We start from the raw sequence: 23,646 nt of genomic DNA on the forward strand, positions 1-23,646 counted from the left end.
AGAGGGCAGAGCTTTTAGAAGACAGGTGATGTATTTGGTGGCACTTAGCTGCTAACTTTCACTTTAAGTAAGGGTATCTGTGAGTTGACTCCTCATTCTCATCTTCATATAACTCTTATTTCTTCATAAATGTTCCTCAAGGAGAAGGCCAAGTTGAAATTTTCCTTGTGCTGAACTAAGTAAAACATCAGCCAAAATTCCAGCCAACAGTTTTTGCAAAGGCATAACTTCTGAACCAGAGTCTAAACAAAGTGAGTTATGTTTTATCTTCCTATCTCTTTCTCCCTCAGGTCTTATCACCTCTGATCCTCCTTTATTTCTTTACCTTGGATAAATCATTTTTTAAAATCTTTCTTTCTCCTGTCTCCCCTTCTTGTCTCAAAAATCCTTTGATAGCTTATAATGAAGCAGAATGCCATGCTGGGCAAGAGGTGGGAGGTGGGGGGAGATGAAATGCAGAAGACCTTTTATCTCTTCCCAAGAAATATGCAGACTTCTGAGGGTGATGCAAGTATAACATACCTTTACAATTTAGGGCATCTGGATTGGGAGTTTTTGTCATGCTGAGGTCTGGAAGATCTCTCCCAGGCCTCTTGATTAGGGTTATAGGCCAGTATAAACTCCAGCTTTGCTACTTACTAATTGGGTGACCTGGAAAAAGTTACTTGAATTCTTAGAGGCTAGTTTTTCCAATCTGCGAAATGGGTATAATACCTGGTTAGTTGAGGAGCATTAGTAAGGAGGGGATTCAAGTACACAGGAAGATGAATGAGCAGCCTACTGTAATAGTAATACTGTAGTAATGCAGGCAAAATGAGGATCTGCAGTAAAGAAGGATAGACAGTACTAATGGGAATGAAGGGGAAAGTGAAGAAATATCAGATTGATAGAAATAGAGTTCTTAGGTACCAGTTGGAGATGAGAGAGAGTGGAGGAGTCAATGGTAGGGATGATTTTGAAGTTTCTGACTTTGGTTTTTGGTGATGCCATTAACTGGGAATAACAGTTCAGTGCAGGCCAGGTATGGTAGCTCATGCCTGTAATCCCAGCACTTTGGGAAGCCGAGTCAGGTGGATCACAAGGTCAGGAGTTCAAGACCAGCCTGGCCAAGATGGTGAAACCCTGTCTCTACTAAAAATAAAAAAAAATAGCCGGGCATGGTGGCGGGCACCTGTAATCCCAGCTACTTGGAAGGCTGAGGCAGACAATTGCTTGAACCCAGGAGGTGGAGGTTGCAGTGAGCTGAGATTGCGCCACTGCACTCCAGCCTGGGTGACAGAGCGAGACTCCATCTCCAAAAAAAAAACAAAAAAATTCAGTGCAAATATAATCTATTTTGGGTCTTTTGTTTCAAAACTCCTGCAGAATATTCATGTGGAGATGCCCAGAAGGTAATTTGAAATATAAGTCTAGAGAAGTCATCAAATGTCAACATGTATTTACTGAGCACGTAATATGTGCTAGATAATCTGTGAAACACTGAATATAAGATAGTTATAAAAAGACTTAATTACCACTTTACTTTCTACTGGAGGAGAAAGATGTAAAATAAATACACAGTGAAGTATATAACTAAAAATATATGCTATGGAAAGGAAAATCACAGGATGCCATGAAAATATCCAGCAGGATGTGCTAATTTAGACTGGGAAGTTTGGGGAGGTCTCTGCAGAGACTTAATCTGTGACTGAGAATGAATTAGAATTAGGTGGTCGTATTTTACTCCTAGACTGTAATTCCCATGAAGGTGGAAGCTTTACTGTTCACTGTTCTATCCCTAGTGCTCAGAGCAGTGCCAGGCATGTGGCAGTCTTTTAATCTCTATTTGTTGAATAACTTAATGAAAGAACAAGTAGAATGGGTGAATTGAGATTTCCCAGGAAGAATACATAGAAGAGGGCTGAAAATTGACCTCCGAAGAATAGACAGAAAAAAAATGTGACGTTTCTGGAGGAAATAAATATTGGACAGACAAGTAAAAGGGAAACAGGGTGTGTCAATTAGAAACGTATTTGGCTGCAAGTAATAGAAAACCTGAACACAGTGGCTTAAACAAAAGGAGTTTCTTGTTTGTTTAGTTCTTTCGCAAAGCAAGAAGTCTGAACATGGATAGTTACTAGGAGTGCTTAGATTACCACCATCGGCCCCAAGTTTTGCCGTTTTCTTGACCTGGATGCAGGTTGTCAGCTACAGCTCTAGTAATTATGTCTATGTTTTAGCAGAAAGAATGAGGAAGTAGAAGCAGTGATGCCTATATATTTGTGGAAATATTAGGGTGGATTTCACTTTACATCTAATTGGTCAAAACAATGTTACACCGAAAGCTGGAAGGTGACGAAGGAGAAGGGGTTGGAAATGCAGGTTGGAGCACTTTGCCAGTGGTGTCCGCTATATTAGGCAAGAATAATGTCTTCAAAATCAAAAGAGAAAAAGTTTTGAGAAGGCAAATTGGCAACAAAATCAAATATCACAGAGGTTGAGAAAGATGAGCTCTGAAACAAGACTATGGATGTGATATTTAGAAGGGCAGAGACCCTGCCCATTATGCTCTTTGTTGTATTCCAGGCACCTTCTCCAGAGCCAGGGACAGAGTAGGCAATTAATCACTGACTAGGGAAATTAATCTGGTTGTGGTGTATTAGATGTATTGCATGCATAAAGGTCTATATTGATCATCCAGTGTAAATTAAATTCTAATTTTCTCTAAGTAAATACTTTCTGGAAAGAGTAAGCATCTGGAGAGTTATCCTTCATATGTGCATCAGAAACCAGTTAAAAGGAATAGACCAGAACTTAAAAAATATTTCCCCAAAGCTCAATGAAACAAGAGAAGAGAACTACCTGGAAGAATTTCCTTATTTCTGTAGTTTTAGTAGCTGTTTTTGGTAGGTACAGATGGTTTGTAGTCACAAGAAAGCTCTTTCTGTATCATTATAGTCATTTATTTATGCTCTCTTATTATAGGAAAGATTTAAAGCAATTTTTCATCTCATAGGATAAGAGGGAAATTCCTATGAAAGGCATTTATGTTATTGAATGTGTTTAATTAGTATCTATATAGTGCATAACACTATAGAATTTACAAAGCACATTAACTACATCATCTCATTTGATTATTTCAATTATATAGGGAAGTGATTAAGGCAAGTATCACTAACACCCATTTTATTGTTGAAAAAAATTCAAGACCTTAAGTATTTTACTCAAAATCATATATATATGTAATAAGAGATTGAGCCAAGAACTGAACACAAATTTTAATTCCTAATTGAGTGTTTCACCAAATAAAGTTTGCTCCCAAATATGTAGAATTAGTTAGGTAGTATTATTGTGTAATGGAGAAAAATCATCGTGTGAAACCTCAAAATCAGTAGCTGCTTCTGCTTTCCGCCTTCTGTGGGTGGCAGTGCATAGTCTATATCAGTAGGTAAGTAGAGTTTTGAAATGCTTCCTTTGCAGAGACTGCTAAGAAAGGATGAAAGGGAACAGCCATTCTGTGTCGATGAGAATATTAATTGCAAGGCATGCCTTATCCAGGAACCCTGCGTTACTAAGTAGTGTTCTTCATGTAGAATAACCATGACCATAACTCACCCTTTTCCACTGGAGACTCACATAGCTCAGCCTGCCTTTCATTTACGGCATTCTCTGTACATAGTCGAGTCTTGCCTATGCATTATTTTGCTTGAAAATAAGAACAAACTTCACCAAAGAGATAAATTATGGGTGTACAAGGTAGCTTGATTTGATTTAAAGCCTGAGTAGAATTTAGCATCTCAGGATTTAGCATTTTAACTCTTCAGGGACCATGGTTTTCCTTGTGGATTATTCTGTTTTCCTTTCGATTTTACATTGCTACTTCAATTTCAAGATTGGTTTTTACCTGATTTCCGTCCTTTCTTCTGGAATCTTCAGCTTATCACCATATGCAACTATTCCATGTACTTTGAGTCTTTTGAGGGCAAGTGTTGATATATTTATTTAAATCCTTCAAACTCCGTACCTCATCTTCCTTGTGATCAATGAAATAATAATGGACACACCTTCTTAAGAAGAAAAACTAACTATAAATCTACGTGTGGAATTATAATTCCAGGGTTTTATTTTGTGAGGAAAAAAGATGACAAAGAAGAGAAATAACTCACTATTCTATAAAAGATAGTTATATAGTAAATTATTGCCCATTTGATTTGACAAAGTCTGAGTTTGTGGGCCTTGAGGCTGGGAGCAGTTCTGAGCTGCCTGAGAGATAAATGAGAGCTGCTGATCCAAGTGAGCAATGGAGCTGAGGGACTCACTTGTCACTAGGTGACTTTGGATATTATGACTCTGTGTGCTCGGAGAAGCCTTGCAGGTGGACATGTGCAATAAATCAAAAGTAAGCATATCCGAGAGAGAACAATAGCTGTGTTTACACCCTTACCAGGTTATGTTGACCCTCCCTAGTGGGCCTTCTAGAAGTGTTAGACTTGAGGACTTGCTAATAGTTGATCTGAAACAGCTTTTGAATTCATTTATAAAAGTTTTGAAGATTTATTTTATACTTTTCTTCTAGGGTTCAAGGTTCAGTGCATTCTCTCATTCACTCAACAAACCATTTTTGATGTTTCCAGTGGGCCAGATGCTGGCCAGCAGGATGCAAAAATGGACTAGGCACTGTCTTTATAACTAAGAAATTTATAATCTAATAAAGAAGGTATAAGACCCATGGACCATGAAAGAAAAAAATAGTGCAGTATAGGAATATTTATTAATAACATTTTATATATTAAATAGTTAATAGATGGCATACTGGAATAAACATGAGGAGTAGGAATTTATAAAACAAGTGGGCAAAAGAAAGGAAGGCTCAATACAGATATACTCCCATTCTGTATTATTGATTCCTTTCATTTGCATAACACTTTTTTGAAAATAAATTGATTGCTTGTGGTGACACTCTGCTGAAATTAGTCATAAGGAATCAAAAGAATAATGAATTTGTTCAAAAAGCAAGTACAATTATTGGAGTCTACAAATAGGTAAAATTCAGCCACTAAAAACTGATGAATTGGTTTATTTTTAACTGTGTTTGCCCATATTAAAATATGTACAATTTGTGGCACTAGAATTTGAGAATAATATAGAGAACTTGGAAAGATTCAGAATTAAAGCTCAAAACTATGTTAAAAATAGGTCCTTAATGCAACAGCACCAAGTGGCTTGGGAGAATTTAACTTTCCAAGCTCCCTAGATAGAGATGCAATGTAAGTAAACCAGTGCTTGACACCCACATGCAGCTTCAGGACAAAGGTTGGCATTCTTTCCCCAAAGCTTTTTTTTTTTTTTTGGAGACAGAGTCTTGCTCTGTCGCCGAGGCTGGCCTGCAGTGGTGCGATATAAGCTCACTGCAAGCTCCGCCTCCCGGGTTCATGCCATTCTCCTGCCTCAGCCTCCGAAGTAGCTGGGACTACAGGCATGTGCCACCACACCTGGCTAATTTTTTGTATTTTTAGTAGAGATAGGGTTTCACCGTGTTAGCCAGGATGGTCTTGATCTCTTCACCTTGTGATCCGCCCACCTCGGCCTCCCAAAGTGCTGGGATTACAGGCGTGAGCCACCGTGCCCAGCCTAAAGCTTTTCTAGCAGAAATTCTGGAGCCTCGGAATGTCCCTAAGTGATGGAGAATAAGATTAGCATGGAAAATCTATGGGATTTTCAGCATCCGATCTGCCCTAGGTACTCGAAAATATTTGTCAAAATGAATGAAGATAGGGATGAGAAGTGACTCAAAGACTAACTTAGCTATTATTTCCTATACTTCCTTGTACCTCTTTTGGATTTTAAATAGAAAATTATTATTCATTTTTAAATGTTTTTAAGAACTTCCCTCCACCCACCCTACCCCCCAAAAAAATTCAGTGTGCAATATATGCGATTTGGGGTAGATACATAGAGTATTTCCTTATTGACCTGTTGGACAAGAAGGAATAGGTTAACTTATAGAACTCTTTTTCAAAGGGTAGCTCTTCAGTAGTCTGGGATAGTTTTCAGGAGAATAACTTGAAGACCTACCAAAGTCCCTTTTTGTCTCACAAGTAAAAATATAGGACCTATCTTCATGTGGAAAACTTAATGATAGCTGAGGAAATTACAGATTCAAGGAATCATGAGGATAAAATAGCCTACTAATTAATCTCCTTGCAAACAGTCTTCATTTTCTTTTTACACGTATCCCCCTGTTTTATTAACATCAGTCTCTGAAAGCTTTTCTTTATTCGCTTTAACATGCCTTCATTGAACACTTTCCATATATAAGATCCTATTGCTAGGGGTTGTGGGAGAAGACAAAAATTATTAAGAGATGGTTACTCTTTTAAAGAGCATACAACCCTGTTGGAAAGCAAATTATGACCTTCAAGGGTCTTGAGGCCTCAAGCTCATGATTTTTAATAAACTTCCTTTTTCAAGTGTTAATATCTAATCTTTTATGATATTGTATATCCTTGTTTCCATTGTTCTCTGCTCCTTTCCCCATGCAGAAAAATGGATGACTTAGGGTCACAGGCTATTTGGTCAGCACAAATTTGGCTGTAAATATTTCCATACCAACTTACTACACTCTCTTTCTCTCTCCTCCTCTTAAAATTTTAACTATATTAAAATTTGGAGGTATTTATTTTATGGTAGCCTGATTCTGAGTAGTCAGTTTCTCTTCGGAGTGCAGTAGTATGTTGAAGTGAAAGCATATTTTGGCTTTCTACAAGGGTGTGGGCTTCTCCTTGGGTTTTCACATTTTCCTTTGTGTCTCTTGTGAAATGGTTTGTGGAGACTGCAAAAAGCAGAGGCAGACTCCTTGCCTCACTCTGCCGCTTTCCAGCTCATCATATTCTTATATAATCCAAGAGAAATCTGCTTTTGGTTAGAATGCAGTTGAGGGCAAAGTAAAAAAAAAATTTTGGATACGTTAAATGTTCCAAGTTTGTATGAAAGTTCTGTCAAAGCAACAGCCTAAATGGAGGCAGCTGGAAATCATTAAGGAAACTTGCAGGGGACAGTGATTAAAGCAGGATGGAATTTCCACTCTCCCCGCCCCCTCTCTATTTTTATGGTACTTTAAGCAAGTTAGTGTTCCTTTTGAAATTTGAATTAGCCCTCTGACTATGAGAGTTGGAAAATTATTTTATTCCTTTACTTCCTAGAGACCACTCCACTGATTTCCAAGGCTGTTACTGCAAATGAATAAATGAACACATTTGGAACTAACTGGTGCTCAGCAGTGGTGTGCCTCATATTTCATGATTATCCTTGCATCTTCCTGGTCTGAGTCTGATTTGAAATGATAACCACTGAGTAACATTAAGAACACTTTGTGGCTGCTTTTCTAGTCTTATATGATAACTGAAGGGTACTTTTTAAGACCCCAATTTTTCCCTTCCTCCTTTCTCCTTTAATGGTTGCACCATTTTTCATCACAAGAAATAATTGCAAATGAGTGCCTCCTAGTTCTTTTTTTCATTCCAACTTTCTATGGGTTCAACTGCAAGGCATACTGGGATCTCAGCAGCAAAGGGTGATGGGACAGGTAGAGGCTGAAGGCATAACCGGGAAGGGCTGGGATTCCTCCCTGCGGATGTGGCATGACCAGTTTTGATGTGGGCTGGTGTTGCTATGAAGAGGCCGAATCTGGTCGTTGGGGCAGAGCAGAGGAAGCACAGAGCTGGACAGAACTTCATGTCAGGTGATGTGCATTTGAGAGTCTAAGAGATGAATCTGTCAGGAAAGTGACCCTGGCTCATGGTAGGGCATGTGGGCCAAAGAATCCAGGTCTCTGTGGGAAAGCAGGTTACTATTACACCATCGGAAAACGAACTGGTCAGTTAATAGTGGGCGTGAGAAAAAAATCATGATAGGCAGGGGGTGAAGAGTGAACCCAATCCAACATCAGCTGGTACTGAACTCAGGGCAGCAAAATGAATTTACAGTATTTTTTGCCTGCCTGAATGAGTTAGTTGGGGACTGGGCTTCAGCAGGTAGGGACTGGAGAACCTGGACAGAATTTTCTTCCACTGGACTACATGGACATCAAACAATAAAGTGCAACCATTCCCTCATTGTTCATGGAATACCTACAGTAAGACTAGAAAATAGAACTTACTGGAGGTTTTTTTTTGATGTGGGAAAATAACCTCATTATAGTGAACAAGCAGGTCTCCTGGAATTAAATCACGTGACAGCTTTAATCTTTCCCCTATTTCTTTTAGCCCACTCAGTGGGACAAATTTTTTTCTCTTCTTGAATGAATTCCAGGAATGGCACAGTGGCTTTTTCCGATCACTCCACTTTCAGAGAATGAGAGATCCTTTGTGCTCTTCTAGTCACCCAGAAAGTTTAATTTTGGCTCCTAAAATGTCTACTTCTATGTAATACCTTAATAGTAGTCAAAGTTGAGGCTTCTCATCTCGTTTAATATAGGTCTGCAAGAGGTGGTGGCCTGAAGTGGGAAGGGCAGACAGGATAAGCTCTGTCTCAGGCTCTCCACCTCCTGCTTCGGTGCCTCCTCCTCCTCCTCCTCCAGCTTGCTAATTGCAGTTTCTGACCCCTTTGGGATTGGAGGGGGCTGAGAGAGAGAGGGGAGGTAAGAGAAAAGCAAAGGCATTAGTTGATCACGATTGAAATTAGTTGATGTCTCTCAACTAATGATGATGTGCTCTCTGGGCTTGGCAGGTGTTTAAAGCTGACACTTTCTCCTGGCAAACTTCAGGGCATTATTTGAAAACTTTTCACCCACCAACCCTGAATCACTAGGGTACCTAGCCTGCAGTTCTTTTGATGTTCAGGGACGTTCCTCACTATAGTTGCTCACTTACACGATAGTCTCCTAGTGGTACACTCCTGTGTTGGGGCTACTCTCTGCCTCTGGGAAGTTATTTTGGGCAATATTTAGACGACCTCAAGGTTGATTCTTTTCTGTTAAATTCATATAACTACGCATATTCTTTACATCAAGAAATTCTGTTGTAACCTTTCTTCGTGTCAGCTTTTCTTTGTCTTCCATCAGATCAGAATTACTAGTCAGCTAGAGTTTTCCCATATTCTTTTGTCCTCTGTCAGTACCTGGGGCACACCTTGAGCTCTCTACATGGTCCCATTGAAGCCACATTCCCTGGGCTTGAAATGAAGGAAAACACCCCTAATCCTTCTCCCCATGGGAGTTATGTGGGACTCAACACTCATTAAGAGCTCCCTCATAAAATCCACTTTGTAAATGTCAATTTCCCTTCCAGCCTTTATTCTTCTTCATAGGCTGGAGGTGGGTGGTCTGGTCTGGGTCAGAAAAAATTTTTTTTGCTTTGCCATCTCTTAGCAAGCCTTGTATAGATGGTATCAAACTTCTAGATGGGTTGAAGGAATGCTTAACACTCATTATTTTGAAGCCACTGCACAACTAAAGAGAAATAATCAATTTTTAAAAAAATCTTGTTAAAACCTGATTCAGATATTAAGGGTTTATTGTTTTCTTGTAGGTAGAATCACCAAGAAAGAATGAGTTTCCTTTTTCCTCCCAGCTTTATTACCTTTGAAGACTTTTTGAAAAACAATTTAACATATGTTATTTTCACAGAAGTCCAAAGTGCCAAGCTAAACCTCATATATGAATCTATTATTAAGACATAACTTTGGCTAAGACTAACAAAACAAAACACTAATTTGGCAGAGCTCTTTAAGTCTGTAGTTGAGTAGACAAACTATTAGATTGATTAAAGAGATTTTCACACAAGGCCAGTCTCCTAATTTGCTGAGCATTGTATCTCAAGGTTAAAAAATTCTGGCTACATTTTAAAGCAGGGAAGATCAATTAGAACATTCATTAGATTCCTATTTACACTTTAATTGTCAACTCTGCTCATTTGTTGGAAGCCTTTTTTAGTCATTAGTGTCTGTCAGTAAGAAATATGTCTTAATTTCGCTTATATTCATTTATTCATCCTTTCATTCAATCGACAAACATTAATAATGTGCCAAGCCCTTTGTCAGCTTTTAAAAATATACTAATAAAAAAGTCAAAGCTTACCCTCAAGGATGTATTCACCTCAAATTCTTATGTAACCAAAATTAGTAAAAAGGTGTTACATTTTACTAAAGTTAGAAAAATAATTGCCTTTCACAATAGAAATATATAAAGATGACCCTAATAAATGTACATACTGATTATTCTTTTCTGCTTGTGGTTTTATCCCATGATTCAGGTTTAAAATATTTAAGGGTGCTTCATTTTGGCTGTTGTTGGCCTTGCATTCTATTGTACATTGGGTAGCTCTTGAGAGCGAGCACTGTATGTCTTCCTTTGGGCTCTGTAGGACCACTAGAGGGTTAGTATGCCCCTCATTTTCTGTTCAGGAGAAGAAGGGGCCTACCTCACCATTGGAGTGTAGAGAGTGGAGTCAGTTAAAGTTTCCAGATTCTAAACAAAGTGGTTCCTGAGTGCAGCTGCTGGTGGGACTCTTATAGATGTGAATCTTCAGAGGGAGAATATAAGCTCTCCGAAATCCTCTACATGCTATAGGCACACTTTAACAGTTTTCAGATGGCTGATCTTAATGTCTAACACAAAGTTTTTGGTGTTTCTGGACAAGATCTGGGCCAGGAATCAGGACCACAGGACCTAGGTCCTGCTGGGTGCATGGCTCACACATTTCTGAACATTTAGCAGTCAGACTACAGCAAGAACTTTTTTCTCTTGGGGTATAATTCCAGTGATAAAATAATTTTGCATTAAAGGTTGAACGCTAATTGTTCAATTTGCTGTAGTACATCTAGTGCTTTCTTGCACCCACAATGGTACCAGTCACTGTGAAGGATACCGAAGACACATTGACCATAGTTCTGTATATTAGAAAGGCATATAACAACAGAATGTGATGGCCAGAGGGCCAGTCCAGGAGCCTACCAGCTGCTCTGCCATGAACTAAGTATGTGAAATTGGTCATGTCATTTCATTTCTTTGGGCCTCAGTTTCTTTTCTTTCAAGACATATTTATGTTATTTCATTTGAAATATCTGGAAATATTTCAAACACGTAGAAAAGTACAACAAATACTATAACAAACATTCACATATCCACCAATGAAATTTAACAGTTGTTATCCTTTTTAAAAAGGGGTGAAATGTTACAGAAAAAGTTAAAATCCACTCTATCCTATTTTCTCTCCTTCCTATCCCAGAGATAACCACTCTCTTGAAGTTGATGTGTGTTCTTGCTACCCAAATTCTTGTAATTAAAAAAACGATCTAGAGTACTATTTATGTGTTTTTACATGTAAACAAATTGTGTCATATTGTTTCTGTGTTTTTGCAACATTTTTTGTTCACTTATATTGGTAAGATGCATCCAGGTTGATACTTATGGTTTTATTTATTCTTTTTATCTATCTACTGTACCATTAAGTAAACACACCCCCAAATTTTCCCTTTCTCTATGCTTGAAAATTTAGGTTGTTGCTGCTTTTCTACTATTTCAAACTATGCTGTAATGGACATTGTTGCTTACAGGTCTTCTTGTGCACGTGTCTGAAAGTTCTTTAGCGTAGAGCTTCCTAGGTTCTCCAATGGTGTGCTCAGACTGGGTGTCACTTTGGGTCCTTGGAAGAGCAGATGGAAAGATGAGATTAGATGTATAAGAAATTTATTTTGGAAAGCACTTCTGAAGGAGAAAGAAAGAAGGATGTGGTAGCGAGACTCTTGAGATGGCAATGCGATTTTGACACCTGTGAAAGAAGAGAGGAAAGGGAGTGTTGGATTGGAAAACTCAGACCCCAGCACAGTTCTGAGACGATATACCCCAGGTTGACGGGAACTCCTCCACCAAAGGTTGTTGGTTGGAGGAGTCCAGTGTCAGGTAGGAAAGGGCTAGCTCTACTACCCTGTGCTATGCTCAGGCATGGGCTAGGGACAGCTAGGGAAAGCATGAATCCCAAAGGTGACAGCTGGAGCTAATAATCAGCTAAGTTGCCAGCACGGTTTTCTTGAAGGAAATCTTAGCAACACACCTGTATGGCCAGTGCAGATAGTGATTGCCTCAGCGCACAGCGGCTGAGAAGGGCAGAGGCAGCCAGAGATCTGACCAATTGTGAGGTCCCAAAGCTCTAGGAACTGTGGCAGGGTTACTTGGAGCTTACCACTCCTGCCAGAATAAATCCCTCTCTCCTGTTGGCTCTGGGGATTCCTCTTTGTTTCTTTGGAGGTAGACTATGTATTGAACACTTTTTTTCATCCTGTTTTATCATATATTTCTATATGGCTGAACAGGAACAGGTTCATGTTTCCTCAATTCTCCATGTTATCAGAATTGAAAGACTTCATTTTTTTCATCTATAAAATGAGAGTCTCAGACCGCAGCATGGTCTGAAATCAATGATCTCAGGCCAATTTCTGCTTTATTAATCTGATTTTAATTTTATTTTTTAAAGTACCAAAACAAGTGGGCAAAACAATGATGTTCTATGGAGTAATGTAGTCAGAGATAACATAAGGGAAATCTGGAAATACAGATCTTGATTAGAAAATGGGAACAGTATGAACTGATAGACCGTTTACATTTCACAAAGTAGAGGTATTATTTAAGTCTTTTAGTAGACATCTTTGAGGATAGGGTTCCTGGCTAATTCACCTTAGTGTGTCTGACCCTAAATACACTGCTTGGGCCATAAATTTTTTTTTAAAAAGTGTATTAATTTGAACTTACTTGAAAGAAGAACCAGCACTATTGTTCATTGGAGGAGGGGCTTAGTTCTGTATTTAGAGACTTATATTTTACATTTTAACGATATGTGTAGGTAGAAAGGGTAAAAGGGTAAAAGTAGTTTATCTTAATATACATATATTGGGTAGAGAACTAAGCTTAAGTAGTGATGGAAAAGAAGGTAGAGCTTGGACCAGGACTTTGGGGTAAGATTATCTTAATTTCATTTTAGAATAGTTGGTGCAATGGAATTCATCTGACAAAGTTATGGAAAGGTAGACAAATTACGGAGCTCTCTGAAGAAAACGATACAATGCTCAAACTGTCTATAATAGCAACAACTCACGGGTCTTTCTATATATGGCTATTCAAGTCATTTTCTGACAACAGCCAATAATATTATGGAAATGGAGGCAAATGGTCCCAGACTGACCAAGTCTTAGATACGTAATTTGCAAAATTCACCATTGTCATTGAATCAGATGCCACAGAGGCTAATTTTCCATCTTTATGACTAGAGTTGCCCCTTCCTCAACAAGTCTGTTTTAAAAACTACACTTCCTTTGTTCAGCTGAGTCACAAAGACTTTTCTTCGATAAATGTATTGTACATTAAAAAACCGATCTCTGTGAGCTCAGTTTTCTCATTTAGTAACTGTAGCATTGGTGTTAATGTTGGTATAAGTCTGGTGGTTATAACCAAAGCAAGAGGGTGTCTCTCAGTGAGTTCACATGAATTTGAGTCTGGTGATTTAGGATTCTGGGATTTCCTATTCTTTCCTAGCATTTATAAATTCAGCTTCCATTTTCAGATTTCCAAAGGCCACTTGAGGCTTTAAGTAATTCCTCTAATTATAACTTAAAGTATAGGCAATTGCATTTCATGAAGCTAACAATTATCCAGAGTATATTATTAGAGAGTGAGTTATTGAAGTCTGCATAGTTTGTGAAACACCCATCAAAATAACTGGGGAAGAAAAGAGATAAACTAGATTGGAACAATGAAGCTTGAAAACAACTCTGATTATGTCTGGAGTTTACATGGTAATGAGTCCTAATTCTCAGCCTTTAGAATTCTTTGTAAAAATCTTTATAGTCTCTCTTGCTTGCCCTTATTCAGAAATAGAGATGTTGGCAACGTTTTCATTAACTTTTAAAATATAGACGCTGAGTGCTAATGTGGCAGCTTACTATGCTTTTGCAGGCTGCCTTTTATGTAATTTTAAAAATTTCCCTGTGACATGAGCAACAATGCTCCCTTGAGAATGGATGCTAAGGGGGGATAAGCAATTTACCCAAAATCACATAGTTCAGAAGTAGCAATGCTGAATTGCAACCCAGATCTTCTGCTCTAGAATCTAAACGAAAGAGCCCATTATGCGATCATATGACTAGAATGGTAGAGCAATTTTTCAGTATTGAGAGGCATTTTTCAGATGATTTTAAAAATTTGAGTAAGCAAATACTCATAAGAACGACATTAGAAAATAAATACTTTGATTTAAGAATCAATGCCAATGTGTGTGTGTGTGTGTGTGTGTGTGTGTGTTTGTGTTTTACTGACCCGTTTTTTCCTAGTCATACTCACATGTCCCTATAACTTAAGGATGATGATGATTCTGGCATAAAGGCGAGATGTATTTGCAGTCAGACATGGTTTGAATTCGAACCTTCATTTATTAGTTACATAACCTTGGGCAAGCTCTTTGGTTTACTTACTTGTGAAATGGTAAAATAATAATAATAATAGCAACCCAAAAAGATTTTTGTAACTGCAATTCAAGATGAGATTTGAGTGGAGACACGGCCAAACCATATATAACTGAGCAGCTGGGCAGTTTTCAAGGGGGTAGTAGGCAACACGTGGCTTTTCCATCTGTAGCATTCCTTTAAAAATATAAAATAAAAAGCATAAGTTACTTCAGATATGATGCCTATTACAATGATGATTTTATAGCTAACATTAGTTAGCATTTATTGAGCACCTGCTGTGTGCCAGGCATAATGAACTTTGCATAATTTCTCAGATTTCTTATAACAACCTTGCTATGGACTGAATCATGTTCCCCTACATTTGTATGTTGAAGCCCTACTTCCCAATGTGGTTGTATTTGGAAACAAGGCTTTTATGGAAGACATTTAGGTTAAATGAGGTCCTAAGAGTAGAGCCCTGATCCAATAGGATTAGTGTTCATATAGGAAGAGACACAGAGGGCTCGCTCTCTCCATCATATGAGGACACAGTGAGAAGGTGGGCATCTGCAAGCTACGAAGAGAGCTCTTACAAGAAATTGATCCTGCCAGACCTTGATCTTGAACTTTCAGCCTCCAGAACTATGAGAAATTAATTTATTTTTCTAAAGTCACCCAGTCTTTTTGTTATGGCAGCCTGAGCTGACTAATGCAATCCTTTATAGATGAAGAACCTAAGGCTTACTTAGATCACTAAGTTAAAGAACTGACAGTATTCTAATCCTGTTTTTAACCTCTCTGTCTTTTCCAGCTCAGGGTGAGATTTGGGGGAGGGGGGCTGCTTTGTTATTTTTTCTCTAACCACAAGTTTGCTTCCATTTTCCCCTTCTATTTTTATAGCCTTTCTTAAGAATTATTCTCTCAACACTCAGCACTCTCAATTTTCTGATTTCTTCCAAAATCGTATCTCCCACCCCCATGCAAGCATTTTGTTATTGTCTTCTGTCCTCTCTCATCTCTTCAAAGTGTTTTCTGAAAACTGTTTCCTCTCTCAGCCTCTGAGGTTTTTTTCTGACTTATCAAGTGTATCTTTCCCCATCTCTATTACAGTGTTGTTTCCTCAGTGTTTCCACTTAGATAAACATCTCCTGAAAGACATTGGCTTTTTGTTGTTTTTGTTTGCAACTTTGGGAAAGTTCTTGGTGATCTGAGGTGAGAAGTAATGAGAAAAATAGGCAGATAATTTGTCATTTTCCTAAGTCAAGATTTAGTGATCTAACCTCCACTTACTATCCAGTTTTTAAATAGTTTAAAGATGATTTATTGTGTGTTATTTTTGTAAAAAAGCATTCTACCCATTTCTCTGCTAATTTAATTATGAAGCAGTTCTTTCAAATTTTGAATTCTCCACCTGTGGGGGTACAAATGTCCCCATAGCTTATAGAATTGCCAATATCAAGACACACAGTAATGAACAACAGACACTTTAAGTCTTGAATACCCAGGGCCATCCTACTGTTTACATTACTCATTTCTCTCATGTAAGAGAAAAATAAAGATACTCCCCATAGATCTTCCATTTTACCAATTTTGTGAGTCATTCTTTCTTTCCTACTCTGTTACCTAACCCTGTAATAAATCATCAGGTCTTAGAGCTACAACTTCTTAAATACTGTATCTCTTGCAATCAGTCTTGTCTCTGGTCCCTAGTCCCTTGCTGTTATCTCAGGCCTTCTTATTGCTGACTTGCTGCTCTCCTCTTGTGTTTAACACTTCCATGACTTCTGGAAGAGAGGATAACAAATGTACACAGCAGGGCACACATTGTCTTTCAGGCTTAGTTTTAATCTATAAATTCAATCTCAATCTTATCACCTGTCCTTTCTCCAGCCCCATCCTATGCCTGGAAATTTTGAACAATTGATCCATTCTGCATGCATTGCCAACAATTTGGCAGGCCATCTGCCAGACCTTGGGGATACAATGATAATCAAGGTAGATATAGTCTTGTCCTCCTGGAATGTGTAATCTACAGGTAACTATGGAGTGAATCCACAGAGGTTAGACTAGAATGTATTAAGCGCTACAGTAGAGAAGTTATGGCATGCTCTCAGGGGATGTAGAAGTAATACCTAATTTGGACTTGAAGAGGTCAAAGAAGACATGTTATATCCAAGTTAAGTCCTGAAGGTTGAGAAGTGCTATTCAGGTTTCACCAGTGCTTAGGAGTTGAGGACAAGGAGAAACTGCTTCAGGCAGAGAGAATACCATTTTCAAAGGTAAGAAAGAGCATGTAATTCATATTCAGAGAACAGTGAGTAGTTCATTGTAGTTACAGCAGAAGTGGCCGAGTGAGCTGTGTTGGAAGGTGAAGCTGGAAAGATACATTCTTTAACAGTCAGACCCTTGAGGCCATTACTTAGGCTGTTCCTTCTGTTGGAAATGTCCTTTCCACTCTTGTCCACCATGCAGCCTCCTACCACTCTTAGACTCAGCTTAAATATTATCCCCTCTGTACATTTCTCCCTCCCCTTGCTCAGGGGTACAATTTTTATCTAACTCATACTTGGGTTTACACTCATATCACAATATCTGTCTCTCTGACTACAGGGTCAGCTCGTGGAGGGCAAACTGGATAATTTGTCTTTATATCCCCCTTGTTTTAGCAAGGAAACGATTATGAAGGGGCCTTCAATCTGGAACATTTGCTAATGTCATGCCTTTTTAAAGTGTCCTGTTTTTTCCATGGGTAATAAAACTTTTTTTAACTTAAGTCTTGGGCTGGGGTTGTGTAGGTGCGTGTCACTTTAACATATCCATATCCAGTGATATATGGGGCTAGGAAACCACTCAGTGGAGTTGTTTATTTGATTCCACAGGTTTATATAATAAGCAGGCATGGCTCTCAGGAGAAATGTGATCAGGGCTCCAAACTGTTCACTTTAAAGATTGAGTTTCTTGTGAGAATTGAATGAACAAAGTTTGGGAAGAAGGGTATATGTCAGGTGTGTTCAGTACTGAGAGTCAAGGGTTGAAGCACAAAAGTTGAAGAGTTGCTACCGGTTTCTCGTGGCAATTGATACCAGAGTCCATCCTGGCCTCTCTCCTCATAGCAGCCTTAACTCCGAGAAAAGTGGCCATGAGTGAATTTGAAGAGCTGTATTAAAACTATCAAGGCCAGGCTTGGCAGGAAGCATTCTTGAGTGAGCCTAATATCAAAGGAAGATTCCAACACCTTCACACTGAGGGGAATACCATGCCTGGGGACTAATTGGCAGACCCCTGCCTCTCTGGTGTGGGTGGTTATCAGGTTGAGGGGATTTGAGCACAGAGTAGATGGCCCACCTGTGGCATTTTTTTTTTTTTTAATCAGTAAGCCTCCAAGTTAGAAATGGTAACAGCTGAGACACAGGGATCAGCAGGGGCAAATGCTTCTGTTAGAAATATATGTCAGCGGGACTATCAGGTTGTGCAGCCCCCCTGGAGTGTTGTTCAGTATTTCATTTAGTCAAGGCTCTTTATAGAGGACCGATTATATGCCAGACACTTCTTTCATTATTTGGGCTATAAAAGTAAAAAGTGAGGCAAAATGTTTGCCCACATGGAGCTTATTTTCTAGAAATAAATACGTATAAAATATCATTTTAAGTAGAGATAATTGCCATGAAGAGAGAAAGAACCAACGGAGTAGGGTAAGGAGGTAGGGTGCGAGTGAGTCTGTGAGTATGGGGGGGCTCATCTGAGAGTGGTCAGGGAAGCCTTTCTGAGGGAAGCATATTGAGCAGAAAACGAAATGAAGTCAGAGCAAGAAGCACATGGGCATGTGGGTAAGAGTGGGCCCCATGGAGAAAGCAGGGCAAAGCCTGAGGAGGGAAGGAGATTGGCATATTGAGGAGCATTGTGGGAGCAGAGAGAACAAGGAGAATGTAGTGGGAGACAGTGCTGGAGAGGTGAGTAAATGATGGATCCTGAAGAGCCATGCAAGTCTGGAAACCATCAGCAGGTGAGATTTGTCTTTCTGAATAATCATTGACACTGTAACTGATGGTAGCAGGGGTGGAGAACTTGCATTAGTTTAAGCAAGGAAAGAAAAAGGAACCATTCACGTGGACATAGGTGGTCACAGTGGAGATGGTGAGAAGTGCTGCGTTGAGGACAAATTCTGAAAGTGAAGCCCACAGAATTAGATTAGATAAAGGTTGGGAGGAAAAGAGAAGAATCAAGATAGGAGGGTGAGAGCAAAAGAGATATCTCTCTAGGGCTGTGACCTTTGTGTAGTACATCGTGATTACTGCTCATTTTTAACTGCACCTCTAAGAAAGATGCTCTTTGAGTCTCTGCCCATTAAGCCCTGAGCTGTGGATCTCTATGTAGAGGCCTGGTCCTGTCGTACTGATCTTCAGCTGCACTGGCTTTTAGCATACACAGCTTGTGTGGATTTCTAGGAGCCAGCACCAAGGTCACCTGACCCTTACTTCTGGGACTTTTATACACACCTAGGTTAGCGGAACCTTGGAGAAACAGGGACTTCCTGTCCATTTAGGAAAGCAGGAAGTTGTGGTTGCCGTACTTTGGGGTAGGGCTTTTTTGTTTCAAGGTGGTGAAATCTGGACTTACTACTTCCACAATATTGCACATAGGCACGAGAAAGTGCCCCAGATGGGTGAAGTATAAGCAGTGAGCTGAGGAAGCTTTAAAATAAACACACCCTCCCCTGCAATGACAACAAAGAATCCTTTGGCATATAGTAGCAGAATCTCTGCAGAGAATGGCCAGCCTTCTGAAAATGTTGGCCTTAATGAAAATCCCAGATGCTTTTTTTTTTCTTTTTCTTTTCCCAAAAAGTATTTAAAGGTTTTGAGTTTTCATGGTTCCTCCCAAATATGCTCTTCTTTTTCCATGGGCTGACTGCTAGCAAGCCTGATTTTTCCTCTCTCTGGACTTAGAGGCTTAACTCAAAGTGGAGGAATTAGTGTAAAGCTTCATGTCTCTACATGTCCAGACTGAATCATTGAATTGAGGTGAGATGCTTTTCACATTATCCCATCTGTCTCCTCTACCCAGTCCTGAGGAGAGAATGCTGGACACAAGCACTCAGTCATCGACTGGTTGTGAGGATAGTTGAAGCCACAGCCATTTAGCCTCTTCATCTGGGTCACAATGGACTGCGCCTGTGGATAAACTATATCTTTAATTATTTCATTAGTGAAGATTATATGTGAACCTCTCCATTCTTGTTTGCTTCTTACTTCAAGGATTGATCTTCTTTTATTTTCAAAATTTAATTGACACATTATAATTATTCGTATCTATGGGATACAATTTGATGTTTTGATACATCTATACATTGTAGGGTTCAAATCAGGTAGTTAGGATATCCATCACCTCATGCATCTACCATCTCTGCATGATGAGAACACCCAGCACCTCCCCTGCTCCAGCCACTTTGTAATACACAACACCCTACTGTTAACTGTCATCACCGTACTGTGCAACAGAACAGAACTTATTCTTCCTATCTAATCATAACTTTGTATCCACTGACCAACCTCTCCCAATCGTCCCTTCTCCGTCTCCTCCCTAGACTCTGGTAATCACTGTTCTACTCTCTACTTCTATGAGATCAACTCTTTTTTAGATTCCACATATGAGTGAGATCATGTGGTATTTGTTTTGCTGTGCCTGGCCTAGTTTACTTAATATATCTCCTTCAGGTTTGTCCATTTTGTTTCAAATAACATGATTTTATTCTTTTTTTATGGATGAATAGTATCCCATTGTGTAGATATACCACATTTTCTTTCTTTATCTGTTGTCGGGCATTTAGGTTGATTCCAAGTCTTGGCTATTGTGGATGGTGCTGCAGTAAACATCAGAATGCAGGTATCTCTTTGATGTACTGATTTCATTGCCTTTAGATATATACCCAGTAGTGGGATTGCTGGATTGTAAGCTAGCTATAGTTCTGGTTATTTGAGGAAACTTCAGACTGTCTTCCGTAATAGCTGTACTAATTTACATTCCCACTAGCAGTGTGTAAGGCTTCCCTTTTCTCCGTATCTTCATCAACACTTGTTTTCTTTCTTCTTTTTGATAATAGCCATTCTAATTTGAGTGAGGTAATAACTCATTTTGGTTTGGATTTGCATTTTCCTGACGGTTGATGATGTTGATACTTTTTTCAGGTACCTGTTGGTAATTTGTATGTCTTCTTTTGAGAAATGTCTAATAAAGTCTTTTGTCCATTTTAATTTTTTTGCTGTTGAGTTATTTAAGTTCCTTATATATTCTGGATATTAACCCATTTTCAAATATATAGTTTGCAAATATTTTCTCCCATGAGGTGGCTTGTGTCTTTACCCTGTTGTTTTGTTTGCTTTGCAAAAGATTTTTAAACTGATGCAGACATTGATCTTTTAACAGCATGAATATGGTTATGAACCAACAAAAAATTCTGACAAGTGCAGGAACAGTTTTGTGGCCCATTTTGATTGAAGGTTTATATGTGTGTAGGAGGCAGTGATAAGGAAGATTAGGAAAAGGGATTTTTTCCTCAATATTCCTTCAAGGCAAATCAATACAAGAAGCTTATACATCCTTGGATGCTACATTCCTAAATGTTTTCTGTGGAGATCCTCATTGCTTTGCAGTTATCTATTGCTGTGTAAAAACTTGTCCCAAAATTTGGAGGTTTAAAACAATAAACATTTCTAATCTCAGTTTCTGTGAGTCATAAATCTTAAGGTGGCTTATCTGGTTCCTCTGGTTCAGAGTCTCTCACAGTATAGGATTCAAAGTTTTGCCTAGGGCTCTAGTCACTTCAAGGCTTTACCTGGAGAGGATCCATTTCCAGAGTTACTCATGTGGTTGTTGGCACACTCATGATAGCTGTTGGCTGGTGACATCCGTTTCTTGCATGTGGGCTTCTCCACAGGGGTACTCACAACATAATCATTTGCTTCCCCTAGATTAAGGGCTCTGAGAAAGAGTGACTGTTGTCAAAGAAGATGGAAGTCACTTTTTTTGTAACCTAATCTTGGGAGTGATATCCCATCACTTTTCCTATATACTGTTCATTAGACTCCTGTCACTAAATCCAGCCCACAGTTGAGGAGAGGGGCTAACACAAGGGCATGAGTATCAGTAGGTGGGAAATCACTTCCACTGGGAGCTATTATAGAACCTCCTACAATACTAATTTATTAATTAATAAGCAAATATTTATTAAAGACATGCAAGAAAAGCTTTGCTCTATGAACTAAGGTTTAAATGGGTCCCAAATGCAAAAATCAAAGAGTATATAATGTGTTGTATTTCTCAAAATGTGATTTACAATCTGTCTAAGAAGAAACATTTATACTTTAAAAATATCCTACAATAACGTCAGTATATACTAAGTGTTCAGACAATTATGAAGGTGGGAAAAACTCACCGTGGAGACAATTTAAGAACTATATTCAATCTAAGGAGAGACATGCTCCCATCTGACACAGCTGCTACAGAGTGAGACATTAAAGGCTGACTATTGGAGACATACTTGGAACCAAACAGGAACAAAACCAAATAGCTTTACTCCTTTCTAAAATATTTTAGGATCCTCTCAGAGCCTCACTCCAACAATTCACCTCCATTCTATCCTCCCTCTATGCCACCCCCATACAAATTACTGGGTGCAAAGGAGAGAAAAGATGAGGGAAAGAGGATTAGTAATTCTAACGATGTGATTTTTTTCTAATTTTGTTTCTGGAACTTTCTGTGGGAATTTGCTGTGGAGCTCCTCCTATTTGTAACTGGAAAGTAAATTATGATTAGAATAATTTTTTTTTCTTTGTGCATATGTGTTTTAGAACCCTGTCCAGGGCCAGCCTTTCATTTTGTCAATGAGGAAAACAAGGTCCTGAAAAGTTCAATGACTTACTCAAGTTCACATGAACTGAGAAGAGGGCAGGGATTCGCCATCTTCCAAACCACTGCTCTTTCTGTGACATCTTACTGCCTTCTACCTAATGTGCAAACACCATAGACTCCACCTGGATTTCTTATACACCATATCAGATTTCACCACAAGTCCAGTGACAAAGATTGTCCTTACATCATACTTGAGGAGCCCAGTCAGTTTTGAAGGTGATTCTTTTATTTGCTCGTACCAAGTAGTATTAGTTCAGTTTTTTTGATAGCACTATACACACTAAATACAATGTATTTCAAGATTTAGGCCTTTCTTTCCAATGGAATACTCAATTTAAAAAATTAAATACATTTTAATAATGTATGCTTGCCACTGTGGAAGGAAGGGAGCATTAGAATTACATGAAATTGAAATGCAATTTGAATTTGAGTTTCAAAAAAGATTGGTTTACACTTAGTAATAGTAGAAGTTCACAAAAACATTCTGTTATGTAACACTTCAAGTGGTTGTTTACTTCTGATGTTGTATATACTAAAATGGCACTCTAGGCAAAAATAAAACCCCAAACTTTTTAATTGGAGATTTAAGTAATAGAGTCTTTATTAAACCTATATTTTAAGTTTATGTTTATATATGAATTTAAAACAGTAAATCTCTTATCTCAATTCTTGAACTTCTTGTGCATTTTCCAGATGTCCTCCAGACATGGAGAGGAAATGAAATCGCATCACCTCTTAACTATTCCTTTATCCTCTCTGCACTTTCTTTTTATCCTCCTTAATTTTAAGAATTTATCATGCTAGCCTGAACTTTCATAAACTGTAATATTCCTGTAGAAAGTGATAACAGCCATGTTAGATGCTGTGATTTTTTTAATAAAAGTGATACAGCATCTTTCCTTAACAGAAATCTCAAACCAAAAATTAAAATATGGTTAAGCATTACAGATGATGTTGATATCTGTGTCATTACTTTGTGAAGACTAAATCTGTTTAGAAGAATAATGGTGGGTTCTATTTTGCTGTGACAGAGTGATCTCCGGTGATACTGTCAAGTGAAACTGGTAACTTGAAATTAAATAAAGATTTGTGGCTGTAGTTGTACTGACTTATGAAACAACAAAGCCTTTCATGAGCACCTATTAAGTCCCAGGGAAGATTGTAAGCATTTCCACAACCTTTACTGTGTGGTATATTTCCAAAGGCATTATCTTATTACACATTTGGACTCTTCTGTAAGATATGATTGTCTTCTTTACAGAAAGAAGAAGAAATCAGAAAGATAACATGACTTACTCATGATCACACAGTCACAGGGATTAGATC

This window comes from Symphalangus syndactylus, chromosome 3 (genome assembly GCF_028878055.3).
Source record: "Symphalangus syndactylus isolate Jambi chromosome 3, NHGRI_mSymSyn1-v2.1_pri, whole genome shotgun sequence".
NCBI lineage: Eukaryota > Metazoa > Chordata > Mammalia > Primates > Hylobatidae > Symphalangus > Symphalangus syndactylus.